Consider the following 22,267-nt stretch of genomic DNA (forward strand, 5'->3'; position numbering starts at 1 on the left):
AAGTGTAGTGGTTTTAGGCTGGAGAAATTTGACATTGTACTTACTATGTTCAGCACATGACAGAGATTATTCTGACTGCTTTGCAGAGAATGGATTAGGCAGGAGGAAGGATGGAATAGGGAGCCAGTGAAATGACTATTTCATTAGTCCACCGAGAAGATGATCCTGTCTTGTTAGCTTTTATAAATCCGAGTGGATAGATCCAGTTACCCTTTAGAGGTAGTCATGAAAGAGGGAGACAGAGGACCCATAATAATTTCTGCTGGAAACACTATTAAAGTAGCTGATTAGCAACTGATAGTTACAGTGTGAGGATTTGGTTGCTCTGGGGGACACTGGTAAGATCGCTGGCAATGCATAAGCAAGTCGATGGATTTGGAAAAGTGAGGCGGAGATGCACATTTAGATCCATCAGGGCACAAGACCTTGTGCGATGAAAGATGACGTACCAGGACCGAGCTCTAACGTCAGAGTCTGGAAATGGGCAAGGGGTGTTGAAGAGAGACTGAATGTGAGTTAACACTAAAGCCTGGACAACAGTGGCGACAGAGGAATAAGGAGCAACTGTGAAGGGGCATTGCAAGCGTCAAGAGAAGGAAGTGTTTCAGGAAAGAAGTCGTGGCAGTCAGATAAGTACTGAAAAGTGTCCACTGGATTCATCCACACGAAGCCCCTGGTGACGTCACCCAGTACTGGCCCAGTACCCAGACGTTACCCACGTTTCCGGTGGATGGATGTCTACTGGGGAGAGCTGAGAAGAGACAGAATTTGAAGAAGCAAAGGCATATTTTATGCACATGCACTTTTATTTTATAACATTAGCAACTTGGAATACTGTGCAATTTATGCAAAGGTCTAGTTGTGGAGGCTTGTAGAGGAACTTCCAGTTCCTGACTTGAAAATTTCAGCAGGTGTTCTTTAAACCCTAGCATTTCTGTGAAAATCTAATGGCACGGATGGCATCATCAGAAAGGGTGCAGAGGTCTGTTCCCTGCATCCCAGACAGACAGACTTTGCAGGCTGCTTCCAGTGACACCTCTCAGGGGTGTGGCTGTTGGTCTCCTGAGCCTTGTGTCTCACGGAGCATGCTTGCAGTTTGAGCTGGAAAGTCCAGTATGATTGTTCCTAACAAAGAACAAAATATGTTAAATTGACATCCCTTTCTTTTCTTCATTTAACTCTTAATCTCAACCTCAAATGCAAATTATTGGGTACAGCTTAACAATGCTAAATGTGCTCAGCATTGTCTAACTGGCAACAATCACTGAGTAAAATGATACATTTAAATTGTCCGGCACATGCTTGGCACTTAATAAATAGAATCCCTTAGTAATATTACTGTTGGAAATTGAGGCCCAAATAAAGCCCTGATTTAATCACATGCAAAAGAGAAGATAAACTTGTTATTTCCATTTGTCATTTGTGCAAGTAGTTTTATAAAATTTGAAAGAGTAAACTTGCCCTATGCCTCTTATATTCTGGAATGAGGCTGATACTTGATTATAAGAGATCCATGCAGCTGCACCTCTAAGCCACTCCCAGTGACAGAGGTGGCGCAGCACAGATTCAGGGAGTCCTGAGTGACAGCTGGAGATAAGCACAGCTGAGCCCTGTGCTCCTCCTGTCGATATTCCCAGGACAAATCTCGGAAAGCACCTTTGAGGTTGTTACGCCACGATTCCCTCCTCTCTCTTTACACAACACTATGGTGAATGTTAGAAGTTCATTTAGTTTGGAATGTTTGGAATCAAGTACTCAGTATTTACAGAATTCAGTACAACTATTCTTTATTCCCTTCATGTAAACGCGAAGCACTAGTATTATTGCAGATACGGTGCATTTACCTTCTCAGCCACTAAGCCGAGTCTTTAAGCCAATTTAGAAAACAGAACACACACCAAATTAAAGTCAGCTAAATCAATTTATCCTTAGCTGCATCCCACACTGTCATTTAAGCATTTTAAACTCTCAAGAGGAATCTCATATGAAATAAAAAGCTTGAGAACTCATGGGGAATTTGGGGATCACAACACGTTTCACAAAAGACATCATTTTTTAAATAATGAATACAGTATTATATATTATTGAGTGATTATTCCATTTATGGCTTTTTATCAAAAATAATGTATTGTATTACGTATTTTGTCTAACAATCATATAAAGCAAAACTATTTTCACACCAATGCTGCACAGATGAGAAGAAATACGACTTAAGCTGCCCACGCTCACACAGCAGGGGTGCAGCGCAGCCGTGTCTGCCTACCCCAGGGCCTACCCTCGGCACCACCCTGCTACTCTAAAGTGAACATCGGACACCCCCTAATTCTAACTTCTAGATCTCAATACTATAGAAATAATTATCGGTGTTTTCCAATAATTATTGTTAAGCATGTTTGGTCTCACTTTCTAAAACAACAGAATGTTAAAAAGTCATCCAAGTATACAAAAATGATTGACTAAATAAATAATAAGGAGCCATATTATTTTATTTTATGGAGTCAAAATAAATGAATCTTCAAAATTTTGCCAAAAATATTTTCAATACAATGCCAAGCGAAAACAAGCAAAATACAAACACGAAGCATAAATAAACTTAAGTACACACGACGCAAAATTATTTCGACACCTACTCCAATGTGTCGTTAGGCTGTGGCATTATGACCATTTTTATCAGCATCTTCTATTACTTTTTTATATTTTCAAATTTTCTGCAATGACTATGTATTGCTTTTCTGGGCAATGAGACCATCATTAAACCAAAAAAAGTGGCTTTTTCCCCTTAATATCTGCTGTTCACAGTTAATGAAAGAATCATTATACAAGTGTTTCTTTAGGCCCATAATAAAGCCGTTGATTGACATGATCGCTGGATTTGATCAAACTGGAACTCCTTCCTGGTTTCGTGGAAGTCCGGTTGGACCCGGGCGGCCCCGCCCTCCCCTCCGCGGCCGCCGGGCCAGCCGCTCGCCTGGTCTGTGCTCGCGCTTCCAACTTCTTAATCCCAGCATCTGATTTCTTCTTTATTTTTAGCAAGAGCGACTAAGGCATTTAAAATAGCGTGTCTCAGGGCACACATCAAATCAAACAGCTGTTACGGCAGACAAGGTGCAGTGTTCGGTCCGACCTGACCGCTGCGGACTCCCCGAGCGGCGCTGGCCGGGCAGGGAGGCCGCGTCACCGCCTCCCCCCGCGGGACGCCTCGCTCCCTGGGACGCGCCCTCCGAGGAGCTGCGGCGCGTCTGGCTGACGTTCCGAGCAGTACTGGATTCCTGGCCGCTAATAGGTTCCTTGGGGACATCCCTTGCTCCCCTTGCTTCCACAGTGTATTTGTCCCAATTTTAAGTGCTCTAAGCCGTGAGGTGCCTTAGATTTTGGTTCAATGTATCTTAACATAAATATTGAACCGTAGTTAATCAAACACAGATGTGACACGTGTAGGAACCTGTATAAAAGACACCTGAGGAAGTTGACTTTGGGGAAAACACAACAATAACCTGCTTGTCAGGAACAGGAGCGGAACACCTCACCTGCATCCTTCTGTCAAGTATAAATCAACCACATCGATCACCGTTTACTATTTACTATGGACCAGAGGTTGAAGGAACAAAGCGCTTGCTCGGAGGAGCCGTTAGACACTTCCTTTTGATGAGCTGGAGTCTAGGAGCTGTTTCTGCAAAACTGTCAGCTATCACACAGTTATCCAGAGTCGTGCCTCTCAAGGTAGTACGTACCTGCAGGTGTACAGAATACACAGACGCCAAGCATCTCGCCCTCTGTGTTGATGCAGAATGTGCCACCTTCTCATGTGACTCCTGTTCTGTTTCTGCCATTCTCCTAGTGCCTTAGTTCAAATGCCTCCCCTCAAACAAATAAAGTTGGTCTACCTCAATCATGCCCTCATTGCTCTCTTTTCTCCAGCTATGTTCCCTGCAATAATGCTTCCCCACGATTTCACATTTTTTGCTAATATATCCGATCTTGATTATTCTTGCATGAAAACATCTGATGATGTCCCGCTGTTCAGAGCATGAACAAACGGCAGTATTTCTTTAAATACATGTATATAACTGTGTGTGTGTACACGCATTCACATATGCACACTTGAATAGAGTTTATTTTCTGTAAAATTTGAATTATAATTTAAATTAATATTTTGAATATTTCCCATGTAATTTACTAATCTTTAAATACTCAAGATTTTGGAACCAGTGTGTCCTATTCTACCTATAACTGTACTATGATACATTTAGTCAATCTACCATCATTGGATATTTAGTTTATTTCAATTTTAAATAGTGTAAGTAAGAAATAAATGTCATCATATTAAAACATAGAAATAATATAGAAAGCTTACTTTAAATCTCTGGTCATTTACCAGGACAACAGAACAAAAAAAATAATTATTTTGGTATAACTCTGTGTTTGTCGATATACGTCTTTTCTAAAGTCAACGTCAAATGATAAAAGTGTAACTCTTTTTTCATTGGAGGTTCTGATTCTGGAAATCAGCAGAGAAGCAATCATTTTCAAGGATGAAAACACATGTTCTGGGGTATGGGTAGGGGAAACAGCATGCAGATTTTAGAACTTGATACAAAATCTTGAGGTGATATTAAATGTTTATTTGCCTGCCTGTCGTAGATAATGTGATAAAGTCTCAAATTGCTTTTTTAAAGGGAAATTACAGAATAAGAATTTTGAATGTGCTATGTCCTCAAATTGCTTCTTTTTAGGGAAATCAAAAAAATAAGCATTTTTGGTTTAGGAAGGGTCTTTACGATTATAATATTTACTAGGAGAAGCAGAGGCTCCCTGAGCCTCACTTTTCTACTGACGAGAACAACATGCTAACTCTGCCTCAATGTTGCACGTGTCCGTTGAGATGGCATATGTGGAAGGATCACAGTACACAGTAAGTGCGTATTAAATGCTCACTTTTTCTTTCCCAAGACCACTAAGGAAAAATTTCAAAGAATTTTGTCTTTAGCTTCCAGTCCATCTGACTTCCAGATGAACTACAAGAAGGTAATAAATGATGCCGTGAGAGGGAATTGACAATAGAACCTCACTTCTGTCTGTAGGCGTAACTTGGCCTTTTCTTCTCTGCTGTACAATGAAGAAAAAGGAAATTCACTGGGTAGTTGCTATGTTGTTGAAGACTCTGAAACTAAGTCTATGGTTTTAGTATAATCTTGTATTTGTTGAGTAAGTGGAACAGTACATTCGATTCTAAAATATATGCTTCCTGGGAAGTTAGTTGCACACCTGCCACCTGCTTGCTGATGAGAATGGGGGCTACGTTCTGTGCCAAAGGAAACATACTGAACAAGCACAGAAGGACGAATCTGCTGAGATGTAGACATTGACACATGAATCCTTGGGAAAGGTAAGTTAGCAAGTGCCCTGTGTGAATGGTTAAAAATAGTTCTTTCTTTAGTTAGTTGCAGGAAAGAAATGATGATATGCTTGTTTTTCTGTGGACTTCTAGATATTGCAAAATTTAAATATTGCATTGGACTTATTTTACTAAGATTTTTGCTTTAAAATTTAGTTTTAAAATAAGGAAAAATGTGTCCACTAGAAATCCTGCAAATCTCTCTTGCTTTGCTAATTTATCTTAGGTACTTTAATTTTTGTTTGCTTATTTTTTGCTTTTTCTTAAGAGTAACATTAAAAAAAATGCCTCAAAACCATGTCTGTTCTCCCAGAAGAAAAATATAAAAATGAATAACAAAGATACTGATTAGATCTTTATCCCATTTATCCATGGAAAACAGAGAGCATCCATGAGATAACTTTTCAAATACATGTGGCTTTTCTCAGTGATATATTTGTTCTCCACAATGTACAGACTCCAAGACAATGAACTTCAAAAAATCTTATACTTTTCTAAGCATGTTGTGTACACCTGTGACAGAAAAGATCACTCGGTATTTTTTACTACATTTCCTTTCAGTTATGCATCTGCACATTAACATATACATAAATATAGGGCTATATACCAGCTCCTAAAAATGAATTCATTACCTGGGATTGTGTTTACAACTCCATTGTCAACCAAGGCATCTGCTGCTAAATGGAGACGCCTTTAATTATAGTCATTACTGCTTATCAATGAGAATTAGGTACTTAAATTTAACAAGGAAATGAACTACAGACTACAGTAAATTTCCCAGTAGGGGGCCAAGCTCAGTAAACACTTTTATAAAAATGGCGGCTCTGGAAAATGTGTATGTTGCTTATAGCCTGTGTCCTGTGGATCTCAGTGGAACAGTGATCCGGGTCAGTAGGTGGGAACTGGGGCTCGGCAGCTACAAACTTGTCCCAGTTTGACATCTTCAGTACTGCCCAGCAGGTTACTGCATCCCCTAGCTGGCCATGAGGTGACTCTGATGTTATCTCCTCCTGGGTCTCCAATGTCTTCTCCAAGCCACCACCACCTGGAGTGTGATCATAGCTCATTCTTCACAAGGAAAGCAGAGGTGAGTATACGGGACTCCCTACCCGCATCTACCAGTCATGGTGCGTCTGTGCTCAGTCCTCTGCCTGCACTCTTGTCCCGGAGGAAGGAGCACCTTCACGCTCCTGTGGAGCAGCGTTTCCCAGCCGTTTAGTCAAGAAAACGTTTTAGACCAGTTTTCCTAATTTTAGCACAAAAGATACACCATATATCTGCACAATATCTATGTTTTAGGCATAAAAAGAATGAGATATTTTGTCCCCTAAGAATCATTTTTCAACCTATTGGTGGTCGTTTTGAGCCTATTGACAATGCATCCTCTAAAGGACAAACCCCATGTGTGCTGTTAGCGTGTGTGTGTGTGTGTGTGTGTGTGTGTGTGTGTGTGTGTGTGTGTGTGTGTAGGGGAAAGAGTAAGTAAAAGAACAACCAAATAAAGTCATCTTGAACTTAAAAGATAATATATTATTGACTCATATCTCTAATATTTCAGATGAGAGCAAACTTCATGAAAGGTGTGCTAGAGCTCTGGCTCCATTCCTCTGTGATTCCCTTGACTCAGCGCTCCTCTCTTAAGCTCCTCTGGCTTTGACTGCCTCCCCCTAGGAGGGCTTCCCTCCTGGCTGCGAGGTGGCTGTCTACAGCAACATGGGCTCCCACGTCTGTGTTCACTTCCAAGCGTGGGGCCCCTTCCGTAATCACCCACACCCTACCCCTTAGCTTCGGGATGATTAGGTGACTCTTGAATCAACCAATGTGAGAAAAACGCCATGTGTTTAGCCCTGGGCTTCCGGAAACAATCACCATGAAATTGGTCAATGGGATTCTTCTGCTTAGCTTACACCATAAACCTCCATCTTGAATCAGGAGGTAAGCCAATCCCAACCAGACTCCATTGTTTCTCTACAACTGACCAATGGCAAAATTAATTTTGGAGACGTTTAATGCCTGTTACACCACTCCTTGATGTCAGCTGATTCATGATTTTGCTACTGCTGTTATTTCTTCTGTCAGATAATCATCAATTCTTCCTCTAGTATATCAATCAAATGAAAATGCAAATATAATCCAGTATCTTCCATTTAAAAAAACCTTTCTGATAAACTTTTATCCTCCAGCCACAGTCCTGTTCCTTCTTTTCCAGATGATAAAACTTAGTGAAGGCATTATCTCTGCTCACCATCATCATCCCCATAATTATGTGTTCTCATCAGTCCGTTATGGTTGAGTATCTTTTTATTTTAATTACAAAAAATTTTATTGTCAATGTCTTTAATATTTTCTATTGTGAATTTATGTGTCAATTTGACTGGATCATGGAGTGTCTAGATTAAGTATTATTTCTGAATGTGTCTGTGATAATGTTTCTGGATGAGATTAGCATTTGAATCAGTGGACTTAGGGATGGCCCTCCTCAGTGTGGGTGGTAACCATCCAATCTAGTGAGAGTCTAAATTGAATGAAAAAGCAAAAGAGGGGAGGAGTCTTCCCTCCCTGCCATCCTACCTTCCTGCCTGCTGCTGGACTGGGATATCTGTCTTCTGCTCTTGGACTGGGATCACATTTGACTCCCCTTGTTCCCAGGTATTTTGACTCAGACTGCAGTTACACCACCAGCCTGACTGGGTCTCCAGCTTGCTGATGTTAGATCATGGCACATCTCAGCGTCCATAGTCACGTGGACCAATTCATTGTAATAAAGTAATAAAGGGAAAGCAAAGAGAGTGAGAGTGAGAGGGGGAGAGAACGGGAGAGAGAGAGAGAGGAAGATCCTATTGATTCTGTTTCTCCGGGGAGTACTGACTAATATACTATTTTGCAAAAATCCAAGTTTCATTTCGCTTCTATCTCACGTGATTTCTTAGCAGCATTTGAACTGGTTGATTCACTCTTCCTTTTTGAAATACATCATCTCTCTTGACCTTATAAATTCTTTTGTTTTCCACCAGCAAAGTATACCATCTTGAATTCCCAGCAGAAATATCTAAGAATTTTATTTGCCCTTATCAGTACTTAGTTTCATCAGTTTTCTGTCATTCTAGTTGATGTTTAGTGGTTTCTCATTGTTTTAATTTGCATTTTCATAATAGATAAAGACGTAGGACACTTTTTAATGTATTTATTTTCCATCCCTTTGTCATATTGGTCAAAGTGTCTGTTCAAATATTTGGGGCATTTTTAAATTGAGTTGTTTGTTTGCTCATTATTATGTTTTGATATATTTGTGACACAAGCCCCTTTTCAAATATGTTTTTTGCAAACATTTTCTGCAAGTCTGTGGGCTATTTTTTATTTTCTAAAAGTGCCTTTCAAACACATATGTTCTTAACTTTGATGAGGTTTAATCTACCAACATCGTATTTTATGGGTCATATTTTTAGTGCTGTTCCTAAGAAATCTTTGCCCAACTAAAAGTCATACATGTTTTCTTCTATATTTTCTTATAGAAAAGTTTGACATTTAGAGTTATGATTCATTTTGAGTTAGTTTTTTTATAGAATTCAAAAATGGGTCAAGTTTTTTTCCTTTTTCTTATAGATATCCAATTCTAGCAACATTTTTGAAAAAGACTATCCTTTCTCTGTCAAATTGCCTTTGCACATTTTTCTATAATAAATTGATCCTCTATGTGGTTCTATTTCTAGACTCTCTATCGTGTCCTATTGAAACCACATGTAAATATTTTCTTCAAATATACTGTGTATTAAATATTTTAGCCTTATAATATTTAAAGCAGATGATATAAGTTATCAAACTTTGTTCTTTTTCAAAATTGGCTATTCAAGCTTCTTTTTACTTCTGTATAAGTTTTAGGATCTTTTTGTGTAATTTCTATAAAAATGTCTAATATTTGTCTCAAATTTAGTTGAAGCTATAAGTTTTTGAAGAATTGATGCTGTTATGATACTTAGTATCATAACATATATTAATTTTAATCAATTAATGTGATATATCTCTCCATTTATTTAGATCTTCTTCGATTTATTCCATCAGTATTTTGTAGCTTTCAGTATACAGATTTTTTCATACATTTTGAAAGGTTTATACAAGATGATTTCATGATGTTTGGTCTATCTTAGATGACAATTTAAACATTTTAATTTAAAGTTGCTTGTTGCTAGTTACGATTTTTGAGAATTTAACTCATGACTTACGTGATGGTAAACTCACATCTTAGTTCCAGTAGCTTCTTTGTGATTCCTTGTGAATGTCAACAATCATGTCTGCGACTGAGACACTTCCGTTTCCTTCTTTCCAATCAGCCTGCCTTTTGTTTCTTCTTTTTGCCTTATTGCACCACCTCGCGCTTCCAATAATTTGTTGAATAGGGATTATAAGTGGACATTGTGCTTTTTTTTGACTCTTAGGGATGTAGCATTCAGTCTTTTGCCATTACATATGACGTCATCTGTAGGATTTTTGTAGATAGCTCTTATCAGGGTGAGAAAGTCCCTTTCTAGCCCCAGTTTTCTGAGAATTTTAATCATTAATATAAAAAGGGTAGAGGAGCACTTCCAAGACGGAGCTGAGAGGTACTCCAACAGTGAGAGATGGAGAAGAATTTGCAACAAAGCATCATAGCCGGAGCAGCAACTGAAGTAAATGTTGTTAAGGAATCTCAAAGAGATGTGTTAAAAGAGGTTGAGTGAGATGAAAAGTGATCCTGAATTTTGCAACAGGGAGGTGATTTTTAACCTTAGCAAGAGCAGTTTCCGTGAAGTGGCGGGCACGGGAGGAAGATTTGAGTGTGACAAGAGTGAATGGAAGGTAAGAAGTGGACAATCACAGGTTCTTTTCATCTCTCTGTTCGTCAAGGGGATGCAATGTGGAGGGGGAAGATTTCTTGAGAGAAATGAACTTAAGAGCAGATTCCGCGGGTTAATAGACTACAGCGTGCGTTTAGACCAAAGGACAGGATCGGAGAGAGAACGTGAAATCGATGATAAGAGAAGAGATTGTAATAACTATAGATGGAAATTCATGCATAAAGCCACAGTGAAAAGGGCTCAAAGCAAAGTTAGGAGGACTTGGTCTTTAAAAAGGGCAAAGACAATCCTCTGGTTCAACATGTGACCGAGTGCAGTTATTGCTAACGCAAAACAGGAAGAACCCATAAGGGGAGAGCAAATATCCAAATAGGGAAAGTTGCAAATGCAAAGGCACACAATCTCCAAAAGAAAAGAATGTACATAGCAAATGGTATCATTTTGTGTAAACAACAATAATAATAAATGACAAATTAAAATATCTGGAGTGATTCTGGGCAGCTGGAATAGACACACACCTCCTTTAACTCTCAGCGAACTTCCCGGCAAAGCCTCGGCAGAGCGCGCGCGCAGCTGCCCGGCGTTCTGAGCAGCACGTGAGGCGGGCGGACCGGGGAGGATCGCCGGAAGCCGCGTGGCACTTCCCGCCGACGTGGCTGCTGTCTCCGCAGAGCCCCAAGCCTGAGCAAGCAGATTCCAGACCCAGACGTGCCCACGTGGTGCAGGCAGGGAGAGCCAGGGAAGACTCCAGTTGCTGTTTATGGAGTGGAAACGGAGACATCGAAAGCTCAGAAGGATTGTTTCCTTTTCTCTCTTGTCTTGTGCCTCAGCTGCTAGGCTGTCACGGGCAGAGGCAAGAACAGGGCAAGGGCTTCCAGAAACAGAGCTGCAGGAGTGAGAATACCCCTCATGCTGGGTGGGTCTACGGCTCTGAGAGGGAAGCACCAGATCCTTGGCGTAGATCCCTCCCCCAAACGACCTCTCACGTCTCGCTGCTCAGCGCCAGACACGGCGCGGTCCTGCAAGTGCGTAGTTCCCGGCAGACAGAGCCCAAGGAAGGGGACGCACCTGGGAGAGGATGGGAAGGGAGAGGCTCTGGAACGTGGTTCTGTGTGTAGCTGTCTGAACCCTGTGCTCGCCCCGCTCTCTGGAGCTCAGCTGAGTTAGACCAAAGATGCCGAGAACCGGCTGATGGCGGCCAGGCCCCAGACTGACCGCTGGACAGCACACAACAGGGCAGCATTGCGGAGGCTTTGGAAACAGAGCTGGCATGGTAACTGCAGCCCCCCAAATGGCAACATTCTCCACAGAATGTGAAAAAGACCCAGAATCTCACAGCATAAAACATGTGGGATACAAACCACACGTTTCTACTCACTCTGGAAAAGAGAGCCAAACGGACACCAAAACAAAGAAAAAGCCAGGTGTGGTGTATAACTGTGCCTAAAAGTAACATGCATGAGTCTAATTACACAACACATTCACTTTTCCATTATTTTATACTACTATTCTATTAAACCTGCATATTATGTATCTTTTATATTGTGTTGTATTTCAGATGCATGTGATTTCCCAGGGCTGACAGCTTGGGAACTGGGGAGAGGTTCCATGGTCCCTGTAATAACTGTATCATTATAGTCACCGCCATCTTTTGCATCCTGCAGACGAGTAGTGAGGCAGATTTTTAAAGAATTCGTCCACATCCCACAGCCGACAAGTATCTTCTGGAATTGGCCTCAAGCCATCGGGCACCATCCCATCCTCTGGGTCATTGTGTAACGTTGCCTCTCAAGGGAGCCAGTGAAAAGCCAAGACTGAAAATGCTAGAAAGAGAGAAGAACAAAGCAATTTGTGGAAAGTTTTCTATTGAAATGTAAACGAATTTTACTTAAATCTTTAGTGTTCCAAAAGCTTCTTTTTCGGTAGTGACTCACAGCAAAGAAGGAAACTGAGGGAGACACTGTACACTTGTCCCCTGCCCTCGAGGGGTTATAATCTAGGGAGGAATTTGTGGCCAATTTTTAAGGGCAGTAAAATTACATAAAGCTCTTAGATACATGGCCTTATTACGGGGTGGACTGTGTCCCTTAAGAATTCCTGCGTTGACATCCTAACCTCCAGTAACTCAGCATGGGACCTTATTTGGAGAGAGGGTCTTTAAAGAGGTAACAACATTCAAATGAGGTGATGAGAGGGGCCCTACTCCAATACGGTTGATGCTTTTATGAAAAGGGGGAGTTTGGGCACTGACGTGTACACTCTGTGGGAACTGGGGTTGTCCTGCCACTAGACAAGGGCCCCCAGAAGCTCGGAGAGAGGCTGGAGCGAGCCCTCCCCTCGCAGCCTCGGAACACCGTGGTCCTGGACTTGCCGCCCCCGAGCTCCGGCATGGTGGATCTCCGTTGTCTGAGCCGTCTGGGCTGTGCTGTTCCTTCCAGCAGGCTGAGCAACCTCACCCTGCGCAGTGGGCTGGAGCCCGGGAAAGAGAGGAGTGTGTCAGAGACCATGAGGCGGACGTACTTTCCCCTGCTTCTCTGCTAAGTCCAAACAAACACCGCAGGCCTACGCATACAGCAAACACAGGGAGACCTTAATGCAGCACTGTACACTGACTATACTTCAGTTAAAAAAAATAAAAATCAAAACAAACAAACAAACATGAGACTTTGAAGGATGGAGAGCAGGAAAACGGGCCGGAGACCTCAGAGCCCCAAAATGATGAGGTAGTGAGTTCTGTGCAATTTCCTTTCCCCTCATGTCCCCGAGATCTGGAGCCAGCCACCCAGAAATGACGGGGGCGCGCACACACACAACCGGGAAAGCCGGCGCTTCTCAGCCGAAGCAGAATGAGAGAGCGCCCACGGTGATTCTGGAGGCTGTGGGGGCCTCTCTTCACTAAACTGGCATCAGGGTCTTGGTTGTAATAATTCACTGTCAGTGTTCAAGGTGCCACGGCCGGAGAAAACTGGGTAAAGTGCAGGTGGAGTCTCTTTTCATTTTCTCTAAACTGCATATGATTCTAAAGCTATTGTCAGAAAACAGACTTGCAGTTACCAGGGTGGAAAGGGGTGGGAAGGGATAAACTGGGAGCCTGGAATTCGCAGACACACTACGTATATAAAACGGACAGACCACGAGGGCCTTCTGTAGGACACAAGGAGCTGTGTTCAATACCTTGTAGTAACCGATAATGAAAGAGAATATGAAAATGAAGATATGAATGTACATGTGTGACTGACACATTATGCTGCCCACCGGAAATTGACACGACATTGTAAACTGACTACAGTTCAATAAAACGTAAAGCTATCTCCAAATGAACACAAAATTTGATTTAAAAAAATAGAATGAGACAGAGAACGCAGTAGAGAATAGTCAAAGGTTGTGCGAGAATTCATGAACATTCAGGTTAATCATCGTGCTCACAGTCTGCCTTGCCCGTGTTAGGAAAGTGTGACGGTTTTGCCAGCCCTGCCCACATAAGGATGCCAGCGGGGACTCTGGAACCCAGCTGCGTGGTACCGCATCCTGGCGGCAGGGCTCCCCCGGCAAGAGACCTTAAATGCTCCACATCTGTGTTCCCCATGTTGCAGGTAAATGATCTCCAAACTGGTTTTTATTTTTATTTTCCTTTCAATCAACTTCATGAAGGCAGAGGATTTATTTCCTAGTGTCATTTTAAACACATCTTAGGAGCAAAAGAACTTAATTAAAATTAAAATATGTTCCTAATTTCAAATAATTGGATTTTTAAAAAAATTGGCTGTTTTTCTTTGTTCATTGTGCATAACTCTACAAGTCTCTTACTTCTAGTAGAATAAAATCAATCTAAAAAGTTCTCTGTTTATCCTTGAATTATCTCGTCATCTTGTAAGTGGGAATGAAATATGCAACACATTTTAAACTCAGCTATTAATTTTTCTAATAAAATATTTTACACATGGCCAAAATGTAATCTTAGTTAGTACAATTTACCTTATTCTTTAGTCTTCCAAAAATAAGTGACATTAGATTCACTTGCGCTTACTGAGGATAGATATGGTAATTATTGCAAAACAAAAAGAACAATTTTGTTTTTAAATTGATAAGGTTTCAAAACATATGCGTCAATTATATCTAAAATATATTTTACTGCAGTTTTGTGATTAGCCATGCATTTCATACCAGATTCAGTTTTCTGACCGCAAGGTAAACTTTAAATTCCCCTCACAAACTATTTATGTGGTTTTCTCAATTTGCATTTGCTTATAAAAGTGTTTGATTCATTTTGATAGTGTTACTGAAAGATTTCTCATATGAAATTCAATCTCTGACTCCAATTTAAGCATGTGCAAAGCATGACCTTGTTTAGCCGTTTTATTCTATCCATAACTGGCAAATAATTTGAGCCACTGTTCTGAGGCTCTAGGTCATATAAGTTAAATTTAAGTCAAGGTAGGAAACATTGAGCATCCAGTATATACGTGAAAGGGTACAAGGTGCCACAGGTACAGCTACAGGGGAAAGAAGCGAATTTCCAGCATCACAGGGAAAGCCGTACTGAACCGTGATTGGGCAATTATCATGCACTTGGATGAATGCTAATCTGGGGGAGGGAAAGCTGCTGTGAGGCAGAATGAGACGAATCTTCAACTGGATACTGGGGGCTGGGATCGGGAAAGCAGGCCTGAGGAGGTGACAGCTAAAGTGAGACCCATCAGAGATGGACTGTGAATGTCATGCAAGCAAAATGTTTGGGAGGAAAGAGAGAGAGGGGAGTGCCGGGCAGAAGAAAGCCACGCTGAGGACACATGCGGAAAAAGAGCGTGGCCTTCTTGGCTCAGGGATCTGAAGGTGATTCAGGAAATCTGGAGGGAAGAGTGTGTGAGCGGCTGAGGAGTCGGCAGGTAACTGAGGGCCGTGGACAACTTTTGGAGAATTCTTACAAGGGAATGACTGAACAATTTGTGCTTTCGCTTAGAAACACAGTCTCAGTGCAAGGCATGGAGGAAAGAGTAGAAGGCTATGGCCAGACCTCTGTGCTGTGACCCAAACAAAATCTCAGAGGCCTGAACCATGGGTAGTGGCACTAGAAACAGGGAGAAGATGATGAATCAGAGATGGGTGGAAAGTAAGTTCAGTAGGACTGGGCACTGCTTCTCTGAGGGATGATAAAGCTAATGTGAAACATGACACACGCTCCTGATCCAAGCCGCTTGGTGGTTTCTGGCTGTGCTTCGGCTTCTAGAGCCTAGAGCCGCTGCGCACAAGTGGCTGCCCACTGGGGGGAGGCATTTTCCAGCCTCCAGGCAGGCAGGCGTGTCCACGCGGCTACTTCTCGGCAGCGGGGGATACGCAGAATTGATGTGAATTACTCTCAGGCGAAGGACTTGAGGGCAATTATGCCCCCTGCACTTTTCCTTCTGTTATTGGATGGGTGAAATGTCCAGGGCCACCGTGGAGTTCAGGTGATCTATATGCTAGATTCCCTTCCACTTAATCACTCTTAACTTAATTATCTCCTTTCACTCAATTTAATTAACTCTTTAATTATACCAAAGAGTGCAAAAACAGGTACTTTAAAGTGAAATGCTGCATCACGGAAATGATCTTAGTGGTCAGAAGGAAGACTCTGAGGAAACTGATATGGGTCGGAAAAAGAGGACCTTTAATATCCAGTGGCAGGACATTTGGTAAAATATCCACTATTAAGAAAAGCAACCCACATGCCTACTGCAGTATAGTCTAGGGGGCAGATGGCAAGCGTCAAAATATGGGGTAATTAACTTTCACTTTCTGCTTTCGACAAGACATCAAAAGAAAGAGGCACTCTTAGGCAAACATTGCTTGAGAGAATAAGTAAAATAAAGTTAATCCAAAACGTTGGTACTTTGAAGGGTTTGAAAATTCAGCAGCCTCCTCATCTCCGTGGGAAGAGATAAAACTGAAAGAAAAAAAAAGAGAAAACAAATGTTCATTAAAATTTATAAATTATTCATGGAGATTCATCCCTGAGAATCTTCCCCTGCTTTTTACCTAATTTTCAGATAGTTTCAAGATAATTGACATTAAATTGAGAGAGAAAGTTTTGGGATCCAGGGGAAAAAAGCCAGGCTTAAAAGTTATGTCACATTGGGGGAAAAATGTCATTACTGGTACACGGAGCTGACTGGAGGCAAGTAACTCAGGAACCTACTAAATTTTAAAATAAATTATAGTGTTAAGAAGTGTAAAACAATGCTTGGGCCCCCAAACCGCATCAAGAGAAGACCTGCGGGGCACTGCAGCACCAAGGAAGGGCAGAATCAGTGGTAGCCCATCAGGTTGCCATGGAGACTGCGGGGCACTGCAGCACCAAGGAAGGGCAGAATCAATGGTACCCCATCAGGTTGCCATGGAGACTGAAGAGCAGAAAGAATTCCCAGGAACAAGCTGGGACAGCAGAGGAAATGCATGAGGAACACAGAAGGTGGGTGGCTGGACAGGTGATTTTAGGGTGGCCAGCCGTCTTGATTTGCCTGGCACTTTCTTCATTCTAGGGAAACCAGAATGGTTGGTCTCGCTGCAATTGTTCTAGAAATGAATCTTTCCAGGTGAATCATATGATAGAATAATGGGGCAGAGTAGTTGGAGATGAAGTGAAAATATGGTTGTGATGATGAAGGATGATTCCAAACCAAGCAAGGGGAAGGGAGAAGGAGTAGGGGGCAGAGGTCAGATGAGGTCTGGGCTTAGCCACAGTGAAAGTAAAACATAACTATGAAGGCAGAAGGGGTTGCCACCTAAGCCAGGATGTCTGAGTCCATGTATGACGTGCAAATTCAATTATTTTAACTGATACCAGAATTTCTCTTAGCAGGACAACTGAATTCAGTTATGAAAATCCTTTGATAAACCATTTTGTGAGTGAAAGTGATAATGATTGTTAGTGTGTATGTTTGTGGATTAGCCCTACTATATTATGTATCATATGGCAGTTTGACTCATAAAGGGCAATATATTTCATTTTTATACCATTTAAGTGGTGAGCTGAAATATTTATATCTACAAGTAAATAGTATTCCAAATGATCATTCACTGAAGTGAAAATCATGTTCACTAATTTAGTGGCAAATATTCAAAAGAGTGCGCACACACACAACATGCACGCACACACACATTTTTACACACTCTTCTTTGATGCCAAAAGTTTTAAAGTATAAGAAGTCATGAATAAGGATGCTGAGGAAAGGTGCCATGTTCTTTTAAATTGCTTACTTATTAAACTCCGGGGTCTAATTTATTTTGAGACTCTAGGGCAATCAGAGTCTTGGTGGGATAAGTGTATGAAAAAAAAAAAAAACGAAGATCATTCTGGTTAACATCCTGGCTGCAGACCCACCATCACTCTCCATCAGTACTAAACTAGCAGACACCAAATGGGTTTGATTTACAAGAGATGTTCTTTCCTTAACAATCTGGGTGAGTTGGGAAGCATTAGTACTGAAAGTGTTCCTCCAAAAGATAGAGGAGATAGAAGAGAAAGCAGAAATGGTTTCAGTTTTATTTTGCTGTATTTATCTTCTGTATAACTAATGTGGATATATTTGGAAGAAGGTATGAGGATATGGAGGGTGAATTTTAATTCAATTCAAGGTGTATAAAGTGCAAGATTACAAATAATGTGAAAAGAACCAGTGTTATTGGTGGGGTGAGGGGACGAACTTGGAGCTAAATTCACGTTTGCGTAAGACAGAAGTAATCAGTTCCTACTGAAAAGAGAATTCCAGCTGTTTACAAATAAGGACTCATCCTCTTTCAGATTCATGGTTACCTGTCTGGTGATACAATTGTACAAGTTTTGTACAAACCACGTTGCAAGCATCAAGTTTGAAGTAAGGAATTTTCCTGATTGTTTGAGTCTCAGCAAACAAAAAACTAGCAAAATAAGATGCTTGTCTTGATTCTGAGCTCTAAATTAAGAACAAGCTTAACTTGTATAGCAGTCCTTATAGCAGAGTGAACAGCTGGAAAGACAAAGGACTGTAAGATGGCAAATGGTTGCTGTACATTATGGATGAACCCTTGTAATGACTGTGAACTAGCTTATAAGAACACTCAAGGTACCATTTAACTGGTTCTTTGTCCCTTTTATTCATTGTTTAGAGGCACTGAAGTTCATCAAGGTAAATCCGTGGCTGGCAGTTACCAGGAGAAAATAGCAGTGTCCTGATTATCAAGGTCCTGATTAAATGCATCAGCTAGCTTTAGACCCTGCAGAATCTGCAGGAATATAGCCTAAGCCTCATTAAGCATAACAGGTGAACAGGCGTGTTATCGTGGGCTTCATTACCCTCCATCATTCGCCTGTGTTTTCACAGGGGGCACAGGTTATTAGATGACTGTCGAGGGAAATAGGACTTGCTAGGAAGGAAAAGCTGTTTGATTGCATCTGTCACGTTATTTGGCTTTGATTAACCCAGTTTGAGGACCACAATTTCTAGAAACGCTACAGATGAACCTCAGTAGGGTACACAATAGGGAGTTATGGGCAATACATTGGAAACTTTCTTCTGAATTTCTCACAGAGATTTTGGGACAATTTCTTCCTTCAAACTAATGGGAAAAAAAAGCATTGTTTTGTTGTTGCTGTTGTTAGTGATATTGTGGTTGTGGTTAAAAGGACACCATTGGAAATGAGACAGCAAAAGCTCCTTGGCTCCACTACACCTGACAACACCAACTCTTGAATCAGTCCTCACTCGCCTCTACACAGAAACGTTTGCCCTCCTGGTTTACAAAGATGCAAGGATTTTTTGACTCACAGTTAAACAGACATTAATTTGCTACCTCACAAGGCATTGGGGACTCTCTAAAAACAAATGACAAGTTTCTACCCTAAAGAGATCAACAGTGCAGCCGATTTTGTACAATTTCTGTCTAAAGTGACGTATGAATTTCCAATAGGTGCTTTGTTGAATTAGCTTTACCAGTCAGGTTATCCTTGGTTTTCATTGCTTACTTCACCAGCTGAGATGACAACATCACCAACGGTGGCTCATGAATATATGAGACACACGCAGACACAAGGCAGAGTTTGGCTGCCATGAAGAAGAAGGTTGCAAATGTTAAGAAAGGCACACCTGCAAAACCCAGGTACAGGGGACCTACGAAGAGTGACACTGGATAAAGGCATGAGAGTAGATTATTTCTCACCACCATCTCTACCACCACTAGGTATGGATTGTAACATAACTACAATTGATTTGTGAATGGATTTAGGTGAAAAGGTTGCCAGCATGAACAAACAGGTGGGGGTTTAAGTAGAGGGAAAAAAAAAACAAACTACAAGAAAAAGGTAAACTAAAAAAATAGAAATTAAAAAATACAATTAGAGAGATGAAGAATGTCTTAGATGGGCCCAGCAGTCCACTCAACACAGTGAAGTAAAAATTCAGTGAATATAAAGACGGATCAAAAGACAGTATATAAATTGAAACACAGAGTAAATAAAGGAATAAAGTAAAAATAAAACAATGCAGAATAGTCAAGGACTGTATGACAATATCAAAGGGTCTAACATGTAGTAGTCAGAATCCCAGAAAAGTAAGAGAAACTGAATGAAATGAGATTGAAAGAGAGATGGGGTAAAAGGCAATATTTGAGGAGATAATGGCTGTCGTTTCCCAAAAATAATGACAGATAAAAAAATAACAATGAGATATAATAAGTTCACTGAACTCCAAATAGGATAAATATCAATAAAAAATAAACCTATTATATATATTTTAATTTATTTTTAATAGACTTAATTTTTTAGAGCAGTTTCAGGTTTACAGCAGAATTGAGCAGAAAATAGAGCACACATAGCCCTCCCCACCCACACGTATATCCTCCCCTCCCCTCCCCGTCCCTTGTCAGGGTGGCGTATTCGGCACAATCAATGAACCAACATGGGCACATTATATTAAAACCACTGAAAACAGATGAAAAAGAAGGAAATCATGAAGGCAGCCAGAGTGGGGGAGTAAAACATTAGAGAAAGCCCCTTGTGTGGGCGGTTGCACGTCTGTGGATTCAACCGACTGTGGGTTGAAATGTGGAACCCACAGACAATGAGGGCCGATTTCTCCACACCGTCTTATTATAAAAGGGACTGGAGTGTGTATGAATTTTGTTATCCTTGGGAGGTCCTGGAACCAGCTCCCTGGGAACCCCAAGGGAAGGCCGCACACAAAAGTGCAAAGATGAAGGCTTTGCCATGTCTCATCAGAAACTACAAAACCATGGATGACAACTGTCTTTAAAGAAGTTAAAGGGAAAGAACAAAAACAAAAGCACGCCACAGACCCGAATTCTATACAGAACAATTTTTTCCAAAAATAACTGAAATACTTTTCAGAAAAACTAAACAAAATTTCTTTTAAAAATAAACTTGAAGGAAAAACATTTTCAGATACACTAAACCTGAGGAAACTCATTCACTAAAAGAACTGTGAAAGGAAGTTTTTCTGGCAGAAAAAATATAATCCCAGCCAGGAAGGGGGAATACACAAAAGTAAATGAAGGACTCTTGAAATGATAAATATGAAAGTAAATATAAAGATTTTTTTCTTATTTCAAGTGACTGTAATAAATCATTGATTATACTGCAAAAAAAATTAACAAAAAACTTTGGCTTTACCAGCATATATAAAGGTAAAATGCATGACAAAAATAGGATAAATGAGAAAATATAAGTACACTAAGTTTCTTAAGCTATATAAATTAGTTAATGTTTTATGAATACAAATGATAAAACAAAATATATTGAAAAACCTTATGGCAACACGAAGGCATTAGAAAAAAAGGCATAACTTATAAACACGTTATGGAGATAAAATGGAAACAAAAACTACTCAGCTGATCCAAAAGCAATCAGAAAAAGAGAAGAAACGAAATAAAAGAATGGAACAGGGGGAAATAATTTGCAAGATGGTAGATTTAGATACATCGATAATTATGTACCAGTCAAATTTCACAAAAACTAATGCTGAAGAAATTGGACATCCTTATAAAAGGATAACCACCACTTTACCCCATCTACAAAAATGAAATCAAGGGACATTATTGACCTAAATGTAAAACTTAAAGCATCAGAATTTTAGAAAAGGAATAAGGAAAAAAAAACTACTACCAAATCTTTGCAAAACTAATTTAGGTAAAGATTTTTTTTAGGTAGGACACAAAATGCTCAAACTATAAAAGAAAGATTGATAAATTGTACATTATCAAAATTTAACACTTCTATACCTTGAGAAATATTGTTAAGAAATTTCAAAAATAATCCAGAAACCTGGAGAAAATATTTGCGTAGCATGTATTTTATGGAAGCCTGGTCTCCAGAAAATATAAAGAATTCTTACAATTTAATAATAAAAAAAATTTTAGAAATTGGCAAAAATATGAACATATACACAGACACAGAAGAGATATGGATGGAAAATAAGCACATTGAAGATATTTAAAATTTAGGCATCATGAAAATCCAAATTAAAACTACAGTGAGATACTTCTAAATAGTTGAACGAATAAAATAAAAAAATTGAACATCTTATAATACCGAATACTAGCAATGAGGTGTAGAAAATTGACCTCATAAATTTCTTACAGGAATGAATAATATATCCATTTTGAGAAACAACGTGGCAATTTCTTAATTTACTTTAAGTTTTTAAATTGTGGTTAAATACACATAACATAAAATTTATCATTTTAACCATTTTTAAAATTTTAATATAATTTAATTTTTTAATTAGAGAAAGATAATTTTAAAACTATTTTTAAATCTATGCAAAAATGTGCCTAGAGGGAAAATCAGACAAAGAGGTTTTGCTAATATATTTTAACAGATTTTCTAGATCAAATAGCAATTTAACAAAAGTTTCTGGATCTTGGTGTTAAATACAATTTAAAATACATCTTCCTTTGCAAATATTCTGGCTGTTTTAGAAAAGTTACATAATAAATGCTTGTAAAATAGATGGAATATTAGGAGTTTGATAATCTATAAAAGCCACTTAGCAAAGAAGTAATGATATTC

This window comes from Camelus dromedarius, chromosome 6 (genome assembly GCF_036321535.1).
Source record: "Camelus dromedarius isolate mCamDro1 chromosome 6, mCamDro1.pat, whole genome shotgun sequence".
Classification (NCBI taxonomy): Eukaryota; Metazoa; Chordata; class Mammalia; order Artiodactyla; family Camelidae; genus Camelus; species Camelus dromedarius.